We start from the raw sequence: 13,722 nt of genomic DNA, 5'->3' as shown, positions 1-13,722 counted from the left end.
CTGAATGATATGGGTACCCAATGCTCCAACTCTGTAAATGTCACCTACTGGGAGACAGTGAATATTTGCTCTTTTTAGTCACAGATGTTATAAACCCAGTGCTAGGTGGGTTTAAACATTTATAATAGCTAGGAATAAATGCATATATCTGTTGCTATAGGTATTTTTTGTATGGAAACAGGGAAGCTTAACTTAGCAATTTAAATGAGTAAGCGAACTTGTTTGAACATAACACCAGCACAGACGAACAAATTATTTGCTAAAACTTCCCATATTCAACAGTCATATACAAAAGTCAGCTACCTTGGACGTGAGTTTCTCAGCACTTGTGTGAAAATCTGAACATGACAATCTAAATCAATCCCTCAAGACATGAATCCATTTAGAATTAAAGTTCAAGTGGCCGTTTTGTTATTCTTAGTTTGCTCAAAAATTACATCAGAGTAAAAATTATATGAAAATATTAACCCATTTCAGACATACCTCAGCAACAGCTTTATACCACTTCAGTAGTAACACGTAAAGTAAGGTGGTAAAGTATTACCATTTCTAGATGGATTGCTAAAAACACTTCTCAAAGAGTAATTGAATCTACTCTGGAAGAGTCCTTCCAGAGTTTGCAAGAGGTTATTGAGAATTGTTTCTAAAAAAAAGCTGATGAAGTCATAAGTCCTTTATAATTTAAGTCTGTTGAGACATGGAGCTATCATGTGGACAAATAATGTACCTTTCAGGAAGTGCAGCACCAAGAGGAAGTGAATTAGAGAGAAACAAAGAGCTTGGGGACTCTGAAGGGCAATTGTTGTTTGTGTCTGTATGGATTGTGTTGATAAAACTAATTCACTCAGCATTTGGTATACCTTTGCTCTGCTTTGAGCCTGGAAAAAATTCCTTATCTTGGCCAAAATACAAAAATTCCTTGCTGAAAAAAGTCAGGGTACTCCATGAAAGTCAAAGACAGTTTTGCCTCTAGCTTAATTTGTACCATCTTTCACCACAGATAATTTCATCAGGTATACGGAGAAAAATCAACAGATGTTGCAATTTTTTATTGTGCAGCTATAGGCAATATAATGAAACACAGCAGCTACCTACCACAGATGCACATTGTTGATGTAATATGCCACCTGAAAAGCCAGCTCTTGACAGATGTACCTTGAATAAGACTTTTCCCAGGTGCCATGCCAATGATTTCTCTGATAATAATTCACTGTATAATATAAATAGAAATATTGATTAGAATAATGGCATACAGAAATAACATATAAATAACTGTAAACTTGCCCTTTCCCTAATTTTCCTTCCTCATTAGTGCAGAAATATTTTTCATGTTGCTGTTATTGCTAGAAGCTATTTCTTATAATACACCAGCTCTCACCAGAAATTAGAGAAACTTTGCATGTTGCTCAGTTGCTTGGAAATTTGTACATTTTTCTCTACAGAAAATGACTTTGTACGGTTGTTAGAAAACAACTAGTGCTTGAAGAATATAACTGGAGTATCACATGAATGTTCCATGAAAATCAAAATCTTTCCTTTTATTGGGTATGATTAGAGAAGAATCAAATCCTGAGTTTCATGTAACAAAATACTGTGAAAAAAATGGAAAAGGTAATTAGAAATATGAAAGCAGGAATTATTTACTTATGACAGATATTACACTTGAAGAGCTTGTCTGTTTCTACCTGCATGTAAAAATATGCATTTGTAGGTGCAGTTGTAAGAAATTTTATTGAAACTTTTCCTAAAACAACTTAATCTATTTACATATATGTGATATGTTACACTTTTGCAAGGTTTTAGAATGGTGTGCCTTATGGATGATTTTGTAATACCTTATTCTGTAATATATGAAAGTGGAAAAACAACTTTTTAAGACTAGGACTTACAGCAAACATCAAATCACAACTTTAATTCAAATAAGTCACTGAAACGTCAAAATTGTAGTATAGGTTAAGCTGCAAGATAAGGGCATGATCAAATTTACTTCAGATAATTAACTGGTGTATTCCTTGATATACCTCTCAAAAAAACTGCTTTAAAAGAAAATAGAAATCTTTTCTGGCTAAAACAAGTTATGGAAACATGGAAAGCCCTCTTCCCCCACCAAAGCAAATTATCCTTGAGGCATCTGAGATTTTGAATTCCTTGTGAAGTCAGTAACCTACAGTTCATTCTTGGCCCCAGTGAAAGTAATGAGAGTTTCTTATCCTGACTGGTGTGATCCTGGAAGTAAGGCCAGGATTTCTTTCTCTTCATATGCACTATTTTTTGAAGCAGCTAATATATATCCTTTGAGTTTTTACTCTTACACAAAAAAAGAATGTGTTAGTGACACTGAAAACAAAATAGCAATGAGGCAGATTAAAAAGCTATCAAGCAAGTCATTTAACCGGGATATATTTTGTAAAACTTAACATTAAAATCCATCAGTGCTGTTGTCTGTAAACTCCTTTAGTTACAGTTTCAGTATTCTGATTTTCATTGTACAACCCCTTAGACTGTCTAAACAAGGATAATATATGTTCTTTTCTTAATATGGAAGGATATAGAAACACAAGTTGCATTGTTGATTACTCTTCTGAAATAGACCCACCGGAAATAATTTTGTAACCCTGTAGCTCACAGGGACATTTCTTAAGGATTTTTCCCCTTCTTTGAACCTACTAAAACTTTGATCCAGTGAGGATTTGCACCCTATAGGGGGGTGATTTTCTAGTAGTTGAAGTACAAAATGTCTGAAACATCCATGCTCCATAGCTTAAACAAAAACCCATTCATCCTGCATCATTTTTCCTAAGCAAATTGTTTGCCTGTCAAAGCATGGGCCGGAAGAGGCAAGAAGTAAGGGCACAAAAGCAACAGAAAGCAGGGGAAATGAAATTTAAAGTGTTAAGAAGCTACTAGAGAGAAGTGTGTTCTGCTAGAAAATGTTTCTTTTACACTTCCTTGGTCCTAACCAAAGAATAGTTAACATTTGTTTAACCACTTCCATATCACCTATTGTCACTTTCTGTGTATTGTCATAGAACTACTGCTGTGCACGTATTGGTTTGTCTGCAGGTTCAGATGCACAGGTTACTTTTGCAGGCAGTAATTTTCATCTCCAAAAATTATGCACGTCCTGCATCTTCAATTGAACAGTGTGAGGTTACATTTCAAATTACCTGATTGATAGTATGTTTGCATTTTTCAGGTACCAGTTTATTCTCACAAGAACAATCAGTACCTTGGCCTTAGGCATTTTGAAAATATACTCCCTGAAACCTACAGTTGGGATTTCAAGGAAAAGTAAATGTCTTAAGAGCGCTCATATTCTGGTGGCCTATGTTCCCAGTTGCCTATGCGTTTTCAAAAATCTGCACATCAAATTTTCCGCGTTAGGCACCACAGCTATCTGACAGGTTAAAAAAAAAAAGTAAATATAATAAAAATGTGTTTTCCTGAACTTATTTTGTTTATATTTTATCATGTTTGAAACACACCCATTTATCTGTGTTTCTAACACATCTCATCACAATACTTAATAGAACGTATTTAAAAAGAAAGGACTAGTCAGAATAAAGTGTATTCACTGACATCACATTTCAGATTTTTTGCCACAAATGAAGTCCCAAACCTATATCAAGTACTTTTCATTAAGATGTGAGTTTTCTATAAGGTCCATTCTTTTCACACATCAACTCCAGGGACACATGACACAGTTTTATATATCTGAGAAGGAAGATCATGTTCTTGCTATAGCTCCGAATTTGCTATAGCTCCCACTATAACAAAATTTTCCAGGCATTTTTTTTCTGAAATTTAAAGCAGCAGTTTACATGAATGACGTATTTAGAAAGGCCTTCTGAAATCAGTAAACCTTGTGTGACTTTATCCTCTTCTAAAGTACTGTCTCTAAAGAAATTACTTCTGAAGTACAATGATATATTAGAATTTGAATATTATAAATAACTTCTTTTGATCAGTAAGAATTATGAAAAAAGGGAAAAGTCAAAACCTAATAGGTTAAAAGGAAAGGGAATGTGTCATCATCTGAAGAAGGGTTTCTTCTAAGGCCAACAAGGCAGATATCCTGCTGGGAGTCTGTTATAGACCACCTAGCCAGGACGAGGAGGCAGATGAAATATTCTACCAGAGGCTGGCAGAAGTCTCCCAGTCGCTAGCCCTTGTTCTCGTGGGGGACTTCAACTTTCCGGATGTCTGCTGGAAATACCACACGGCAGAGAGGAAACAGTCGAGGAGGTTCCTGGAGTGTGTGGAGGATAACTTCCTGACGCAGCTGGTAAGCGAGCCCACCAGGGGAGGTGCCTCGCTTGACCTGCTGTTCACAAACAGAGAAGGAATGGTGGGAGATGTGGTGGTCGGAGGCCGGCTTGGGCTTAGCGACCATGAAATGGTAGAATTTTCGATACTTGGTGAAGTAAAGAGGGGGGCCAGCAAAACCGCTACCATGGACTTCCGGCGGGCGGACTTTGGCCTGCTCAGGACATTGGTCGAGAGGGTCCCTTGGGAGACAGTCCTGAAGGGCAAAGGGGTCCAGGAAGGCTGGACGTTCTTCAAGAAGGAAGTCTTAAAGGCACAGGAGCAGGCTGTCCCCATGTGCCGCAAGAAGAACGGGCGGGGAAGGCGACCGGCCTGGCTGAACGGGGAGCTCTGGCTGGGACTCAGGAAAAAAAGGAGAGTTTATCACTTGTGGAGGAAGGGTCAGGAAACTCAGGAAGAGTACAGGGATCGCGTTAGGTCGTGCAGAGAGGAAATTAGAAAGGCAAAAGCCCAGCTAGAACTCAACCTGGCCACTGTCGTGAGAGACAACAAAAAATGCTTTTATAAGTATGTTAATGACAAAAGGAGAGCCAAGGAGAATCTCCATCCTCTATTGGATGCGGGGGGGAACGTTGCCACCAAGGACAAGGAAAAGGCTGAGGTACTCAATGCCTTCTTTGCCTCAGTCTTTAGTAGTCAGAGTGGTTATCCTCAGGGTACTCAGCCCCCTGAGCTGGAAGACATGGACGACGAGCAGGATAAACCCCCCATAATTCAAGAGGATGAAGTTAATGACCTGCTATGCCACCTGGACGTTCACAAGTCTATGGGGCCGGATGGGATCCACCCGAGGGTACTGAGGGAGCTGGCGGAGGAGCTTGCCGAGCCGCTCTCCATCATTTACCAGCAGTCCTGGTTAACTGGGGAGGTCCCGGACGACTGGAGGCTCGCCAATGTGACTCCCATCTACAAGAAGGGCCGGAGGGAGGATCCGGGGAACTACAGACCGGTCAGTCTGACCTCGGTGCCGGGGAAGATCATGGAGCGGTTCGTGTTGAGGGTGCTCATGAGCCATGTCCGGGACAACCAGGGGATCAGGCCCAGCCAGCACGGGTTCATGGAAGGCAGGTCCTGCTTGACCAACCTGATCTCCTTCTATGACCAGGTGACCCGCCTAGTGGATGAGGGAAAGGCAGTGGATGTGGTCTACTTGGACTTCAGTAAGGCCTTTGACACTGTCTCCCACAGCATTCTCCTAGAGAAACTGGCGGCTCACGGCCTAGACAGGTACACTCTTCGCTGGGTAAAAAACTGGCTGGACGGCAGAGCCCAGAGAGTTGTGGTGAACGGAGTTAAATCCAGTTGGCGGCCGGTCACGAGCGGTGTTCCCCAGGGCTCAGTACTGGGGCCGGTCCTGTTCAATATCTTTATCAACGATCTGGACGAGGGGATCGAGTGCTCCCTCAGTAAGTTTGCAGACGACACCAAGTTGGGCGGGAGTGTTGATCTGCTGGAGGGTAGGAAGACTCTGCAGAGGGACCTGGACAGGCTGGATCAATGGGCCGAGGCCAACTGTATGAGGTTCAACAAGGCCAAGTGCCGGGTCCTGCACTTCGGCCACAACAACCCCATGCAACGCTACAGGCTTGGGGAAGAGTGGCTGGAAAGTTGCCTGGAGGAAAAGGACCTGGGGGTGCTGATTGACAGCCGGCTGAACATGAGCCGGCAGTGTGCTCAGGTGGCCAAGAAGGCCAACGGCATCCTGGCCTGTATCAGAAATAGTGTGGCCAGCAGGAGTAGGGAGGTGATTGTGCCACTGTACTCGGCACTGGTGAGGCCGCACCTCGAATCCTGTGTTCAGTTTTGGGCCCCTCACTACAAGAAGGACATGGAGGTGCTGGAGCGTGTCCAGAGGAGGGCAACGAAGCTGGTGAAGGGCCTGGAGCACAAGTCTTATGAGGAGCGGCTGAGGGAACTGGGGTTGTTTAGCCTGGAGAAGAGGAGGCTGAGGGGAGACCTCATCACGCTCTACAACTACCTGAAAGGAGGTTGTAGCGAGGTGGGTGTTGGTCTCTTCTCCCAAGTAACTAGCGATAGGACAAGAGGAAATGGCCTCAAGTTGCACCAAGGGAGGTTTAGATTGAACATTAGGAGAAATTTCTTTACTGAAAGAGTGGTCAGGCCTTGGAAGAGGCTGCCCAGGGAAGTGGTGGTGGTGGTGGAGTCACCATCCCTGGAGGTATTTAAAAGACGTGTAGATGAGGCCCTTAGGGACATGGTGTAGTGGGCATGGTGGTGTTGGGTTGACGGTTGGACATGATGATCTTAGAGATCTTTTCCAACCTGTATGATTCTATGATTCTATGATTCTATGATTCTTGTTCCCTGTTGTGATGGCAGGTTTAAGTGGTAATTATTGTATAGGTGGAAGCTAACTTTTTAACACTGGAACAAATGGATAATCTTTCATAAAGTTTTGTTGATGTTAATATAAAAATGTATTTTTTTTCCTCTCTTTTCTGTTTTCTCCTCTCAACCATAAAACCTTATCTTTCTTGTGCATTGGATGTTGCCTCAACTCCAAAGAGCTTTTCTTTTTGTCATATAAACATCTTTTCTTTTTTAAAATGAAAAAGCAAGGCTTTGCTTTGAGAAAATAATGATTTGGAAGAGAGAGAGTAAATATTGATGGGGTAGGCCTGCTGCACAGGGAAAAGTCAAGACCTCATATGTCATTGAGAGAGATGAATGAAAAGCTGTGTTTGGTGAAAGTCTGAAGTTCATTGATTAAGGGTGAGGAAATGTTAGCCATGCTAATTCCAAAACTGCCATTGGATCAGGATGTTGACAAAGTGTTGAAGGGACTGAGGGTAAAATTGACACTAAACACAGTTTCTTCAAAGGATGGCAGGGGGAAAATATTTTTTCTAAAGTTTCAGAGTAGTTATGTAAGGATCATAGACTTATTCCACCATTCGGTACAGCACTTTGGAAGTGAGGAAAAAAAAGCATAAGTTGTTAACTCTTACAGTGACCATTTAATGGATTGTTGTGTGAAAGGTTTCACCCTTTTACTACATGACATTAAATGAGCAAAAATAACCCTTTGTATAAAATGTCCATTCTGTCCTTCAGAATGTTACCAGTTCTAGTAGTTTTCCTTATTTTAAGTGAGGGAATAAACCAAATTAATAGGTTCCCTAAGAAAAGAATCATTTTTACAAGCACACAACTTTAACTTGATTACTTTGACATAAAAATATGCCAAAAGTGCCTTTTTGTATCAATTATTTGTAATGCTATTTTCAAACCAAACAAAAAGCACTTCTGTTATAGGCCTGGTTTTCCTAAAAATAATTCCATTGGGATTAAAATAAGGGACCATTGAAATAAAAAAACATGTGCTCATGTTTGTGATGTTGAAATGGAGTTCCTTCTCTCGACCTGGAAATCTTTCATTTGATTTTATGTTCTACAAGAATATTTAATCTGCTTCATGTGTCCTGCTTAGCTTATAACGAGGTTGGCAAGCTTTCACAAAACCAGCCCTACTTTGCGTTGTTGTTGTCCATTCAACACTATTGTGACTAGAATCATTAGCTCAAACTATTAGTTGAGAGTTTACTTTTCCTGATTTATGTGCATGATTTAGTGCATGACAAACTACTTTTTGGGAACTTTACTGGTTCTGAAGCTTGTTCAATTTCTGTAGGCTAGCACAGCTTTAAAAATTGTTTAGATGTATATGCCTAAATGTGGGTGTGCAAAGAATCTTACTGAAGTTCTTATATATAATTCAAAAAGTAATTAAGCTTTGTCTTCAGAAGCCAGTAATAGGGCTCTCACCTCCGTCTTAGTTATAAAAGCTTCTCAAGTTCTGGGAAACTTTTGAACTTTGAAGTTCTGGCATATAAGTGAGATTCAACCACTCAAGTCTTTTGACAGCGCTCAGACACATTTATCTTCTTTTTATTTCAAACCAATAGTGAACAATTACATGTGATCTCTTCCATTATCTTGCATGTGTTTTGACACAATGTGATAAGTTTTAAACATCCCAGGTGATACACGTTTCATGTTTTTTGATATCCACTTCCTTGGTCCTGTGAACATCTTAATTTGCAATGCTTGGGTGCATCATTTCATAGGGCTTGCTTGAGGAACAAATGCCTTTTTGGGTTTCCATTTTGGCCCTGACATTACTCTAATTTGCCTCCATTTCTGAAGTGGAAGCAGCTTTCCACAGGAAAGCTGCCTCTGGCTGAAGTCTCTTTTTCTTTCATTTCATCCCATTGTTTCTGTATGCCAGCAATTAAAACCTCTTTAGGTAATATGTGCTCTTAAATCTTGGGGCTTACCCATAGCAATAAATACTTTTACTACACTAAAGGGTCTCTTCATACTTGTCAAGATGGTGCCAAAGGCCCATTAGCCGAGAACATTTCTTTCAGAGTTTTTGGGGAAGACAAGAGGGTAATTTTTAATATTTATGTCTGTCTTTTCATTTTCCAATGTCTACAGAATTACTATTTTTGAATACAGTTGGAGCGTTCCGAGTTTTTTCCTACAAATCCCGGGTAGGAATGCAATAAACTATAAGATATGCTCCTATAGAGCTTTTTCTATCAGGTACCAGATTTTCCTCATCTGTAATACTGCACAAAGCTGATGTTGCAGATTCCCTGATTTTCTACTGCATATCTCATGGGTTTGTCAGCCTCTTTAGTTTTATATACTGTACCTATAACACCGTTAACCCTCAAGAATCCTCAGGCAATAAGTTGTGAAAGATATATAACAAAAGGTAGATGGGAAAAGAAGAGTTCAGTATTTCAGAGTTTTATCTGAATATATTAAAAACCTCTTTCTTCATACTGTAGGAAAGGGCTGTTTGAGTTTAAATTAATACCTAGTATGTTGCATCTACTTAATTTTTAAACTTCATTTATTTTAGTGAGGAATCTTGCTATTATTATCTTAACTTTCAAAGTTAAGAGGCACTGATCTACAAAATTTTGGTATAATTATCATCATTAAACTGGAACAAAAAGGATCCAAGTGTTATTAAGATCACTGATTCAACATGCATTTGTTTCAAGGCTTACACATAATATGTGTTTAAATGTGATTCCTCCACCTCCTCATTACTTTTAAAATGGCTTTTTCATTATGGGTGCTAAGATTTAGGAGGAAATATTGTACCTTAGCATTTAATAATTCATTTTAAAGTGCTAGTTTAAACACATCATAGCATAATATCAGATGCCATACCAAACATCCAACCAACAAAAAAGTTCCTTAATCACGAGAAATGGACCAAGAGTGTCTTGAAGTTATGAATCTGGATTTGAACACATTGCCAAAACCTGATAGGCTTCATGGTAATTTTCTTGAAAAATACTCCTTTCACATTTTCCATGGATTGTGCCATGGCTCCCATGGAATATTCTCTGACAGCTCATCCTGTCTTGGAGGCTGGAATTGGTTTGAGACCTTCACCTAAGAATAGACTTTAACCTGATACTTAGGGTACTCTCAAGATAACTAGAGTGTGTGTTTTAAAATCCTTCAGGCAGTGGAAGGAATTGGAGCCCAGGCTGTCCATCTGTTACATGAGCATCTTGCCATTAGTATGTTGGATGAAAGGGTGCAATGACAACAGTCTCTGAAAGAAATACCTCCTCTGTTTTCCAAGATTCAATAACTAAATTCACAAATTAGTGAAGGACTCAAGACTCAGCCCTTAAAAGAGGAAGACACTTCACTACACTCTGGAATAAGATACCTAGTCCCTGAAATGAAGTTGGCCAGTATTTCTTATTGGCAACCACAGACGACTTTCACTTAAATCCTCTTCCTGTCTATTCCATTCTTTTTCTCTCCTCCAGTTGTATAGGAAGTATAGATGCATCATTTGGTTTTTTTAGACTCAGCTATCAGGGCTCAAGAACCTAGAATTGCTTATCTCAGCACTTAAATCTTTCTATGAATTTCAAGATGAATTATTTGACCTTAACAGAAACTTGGGGTGGAGACAGAACCAGGCCACAGAATATCGACCTCAGCCTCCACTCTACATGTGAAAGAAAAATAACATTAACAAGAGTTAGTGTAATATTTACAACTCGTTTTGACTAAAGGCAACATAGCTTCTCATTAGTAAGCAAAAATCATCCTTTATCTATATATAAAGCATATCTACTCCTCTGAAAGATACCACAAGTGGCAGCTCAGAGCAGAAAAATCCTTTATGTCTTAAGCAAGACTCCTAAACACATCCTATTTTAGCCCTTTCAAAAAACACCATACGCCGAACTCAGCTTTCAGTGTTCTTACATGCCATACAACTTTCAGGAGACTCAGTGTTATATTCAGGGGTTATCTCTACTATATACAGTTACCAAAGAAAATGCTTTGAGAGTTACAAAAGAGAGGTAAAAAAGGCAATGACTTTTGACATCCGCACCTATGACTGTTCCAGTTCTGCAGGTTCTGTGTCTAAAAACATGGATTTATGCAAAGTCAGTCATATGGCATACTTTATCTTTGGTAACAAAAGTGTGAGGTTTTTGTTTTTCCCTGTACAGAGGAAACGTAAACTGCAGAAAAGAATTTTCTGTACTACATTGAGTAAATTATAATTTAGAGTAGAGGAATATCAGTTGTTTCAAGAATTATAAAATGGATAAAAGTTTGGTTGCAGGAGATCAGTAGTGATATTACTCATGATGCAGTTCATCCTAGTTAAAGTTTTCATTGATGGCCTTGTATAAAAAATAGGAGTGTTCCTTCTCTGGTGTTGGAAGATATCATCAGTACAGAGAAAGAGGGGTGTATACAGTAAAAACTGAGTGATTTGAAAGCTGGAAAACTGTCCCACACAACTTGATTCTTTGTAGAAGGACATGCATTTACAGACTAATAACAATATTATTTTGCTATAAATTGTAAGATCAGAAGTTGGAAATAATAGAAGAAAAAGATCTGTGTTTAACAGCTGATCTTAATATTGACTGAGGTCTGCATTCCAAAATGGGAAGGAAGAAAAACAAAGGGTGACTTTGACACAGGAAAAAATAAAAAGCCAAATATAATGCCTATAAACAAGTTATAAACCAAGTATAGGAAAAAGGTTTCTAATCACTGCGACAGTGAGAGTTTAGAACAGCTTCCCAGTAGTATTTGTGCAAACAAGACTTTATTAGCATTAAGATGGTCCTGATGCTGTTTATGAGAAGAATTTTATGACTGGTTGACTATGATTAAAATCTTTCTAGCCTATACTTTTTGTCCAGCCTTGTGGAATCTGGAATCTGCTAGCAAAAATACACTGTTTAAGTACAAGTTATACTGTCAAAAGTCACCTTCTCAAAAATGGTTTGTTTTGTTTCCACAGCCAATATAAAATATAAAATACTTATTTGGCAGGAAAGATCAAGGTAAGTAGGAAGTGCTTTGCCAAATCAAAGTGCTACAGTACTAGTATACAGTGCATTGGCTACCAAAGGGTATGGCCGATGTAGCCATGCTGGGTTGTAATTTCTAGGTAGGTGGAAAGAATGCTGATATCCAGTTAAAAGAGAGGAAGGCAGTTTTTCAATGATGGGTTCAGAAATCCCAAATAGGCTTAATTTGAATTATATTTTAGTTCCATGGGCCTTCCAAGGTTCCATTATTGTAGACATTCAGTGTAAAGTTCTGAGGGAATTAAAAATTATATGGCAAATTTGCTCATTATGTGCCTTTGTAATCCTTTACAGAGGTCAAGTTTCAAAGGATACCATTAAATAGATCAGACTATTTTAAGCCAATTTTTAAGGTATTTATTTTCCATTGGAATTGATTTTTCCTGAACTGCTCTGATATCACAAGAATTCATATTTAAGTGACATTTCTAGCTCTATTTCTTTCCTGATGCCAATTACATATTTGAAAGGGTCCAACTCCATTCTAGTTTATATGGTTTTCTACATGTGAGTAACTTCTTTAATTTAGCCTGAGTTGTTACAGATTTATTCTGGAGAAAGAGAAAAATGCTATGTCCAATATACTAGTTTGCTTAGTGTGCTTAGAGTTGGAGTGCCATTTTAAACAGACAATAAATAGAATGTATGTATATTTTTTTTCCTGGCTCAAGGATCCATAAAGGACCTGCAATTCTAATATGAGCTCTATTTCTTCTCGGTCAAAAATTATTTTCTCATATGTGAATCAAATTGAGCTTGTGTTTAATTCTGAGTTGCAATAAACTCCCTCTAATGTCCGCAACGTCTTTTGTTTACACTTACACAGGTATAAAATGAGTGAAATTCCACTTAAGTGAATGTAGTTCTGTGGTACCTCACCCATAGCAACAAGAGGTGAATATGTTTTGGTTGGAGATCAGATTGATGACTGCCACTTGCAGTTGTGCTTTGGTTCAGACAAAACTGATTAGATGCAATCAGAAATTGATACTGAGGGGTCCCTTGGTCCATAACATTTTCAGTAAGAATCTCATTCACTTTGGGTTTTCAGTTGCCCACATGTAACTATCTAGTGCTATTTGTAATGTCTGGGGGTATCTCACGTGGAATCCAACCAGCAGTTAGGACTTCCGAAGATGTGACATCATATCTGCAGCTCCTCATGGATGTCTCAGATCTCCTTGTTATCTGAAAAAAAAAATAGGTGTCAATGTGTGGGAAACAGCAATCAGACCATGTATTTGTATCTGGTGACATTCTACATTAGGGAAGAAAAAATGCCAAAGGAAAATCTGTCTTGGACTGAACACAACAGTGCAACAAAAATAAGCTGCAGCTTAGAAAGCATTTCATATTTTTATTAAGACTGTGTGGGGTGGGAAACAGCTACTGTTAAACTGGAAGAAGATTTAAAATGGCCATTTAAGATACATGTTGGAAGTGTTTTCAGGATTGTTTACACCATCAAAAGAGCATTTGATAGCATGGAAATCGGATTTATAGGCATTTCGGTGTGGAGAAGCACTTTGTAAAGTCCTTTCCCCTTTGCCTTCAGTTTTCATCATTGTCGGAGAGAAAGCTGGAGATGGACTGTGGATAGTATGGGTAATAACACTGTGCAGGAATTCTTTTTAATCATTTTCGTAGCTAATATATTCTCTGTTCAAGTAATAGAATATATATTGGATCTGCGTCTGCTTTCCACTGTGATGGCATGCAGTAACTAACTCTGTTTAAGTAATTTTGGGTTCTACTAGCATAAATCTGTTGTAAAAACATAATCAGGACCATTTCATCCTGTGGCTGTAAACAAAATATGCGTCTGGATTTTCTTGTGAGAATTACAGTAAGACTATTATTAAAAGAAAAAAAAAGACAAAAAAAGAAAAAAGGAAAAAAAAAACCCACCCCCATACATAATGAGCTACAGAGATTAATCAAAACCCCTTGGCACCTTCTCATCCTCCCTCTATTCAGTCTGTTTTCAGAC

This window comes from Calonectris borealis, chromosome 2 (assembly GCF_964195595.1).
Source record: "Calonectris borealis chromosome 2, bCalBor7.hap1.2, whole genome shotgun sequence".
NCBI classification, from domain to species: Eukaryota; Metazoa; Chordata; class Aves; order Procellariiformes; family Procellariidae; genus Calonectris; species Calonectris borealis.
The sequence above is the reverse complement of the archived record's forward strand: the minus strand, read 5'-3'. Positions refer to the sequence as shown.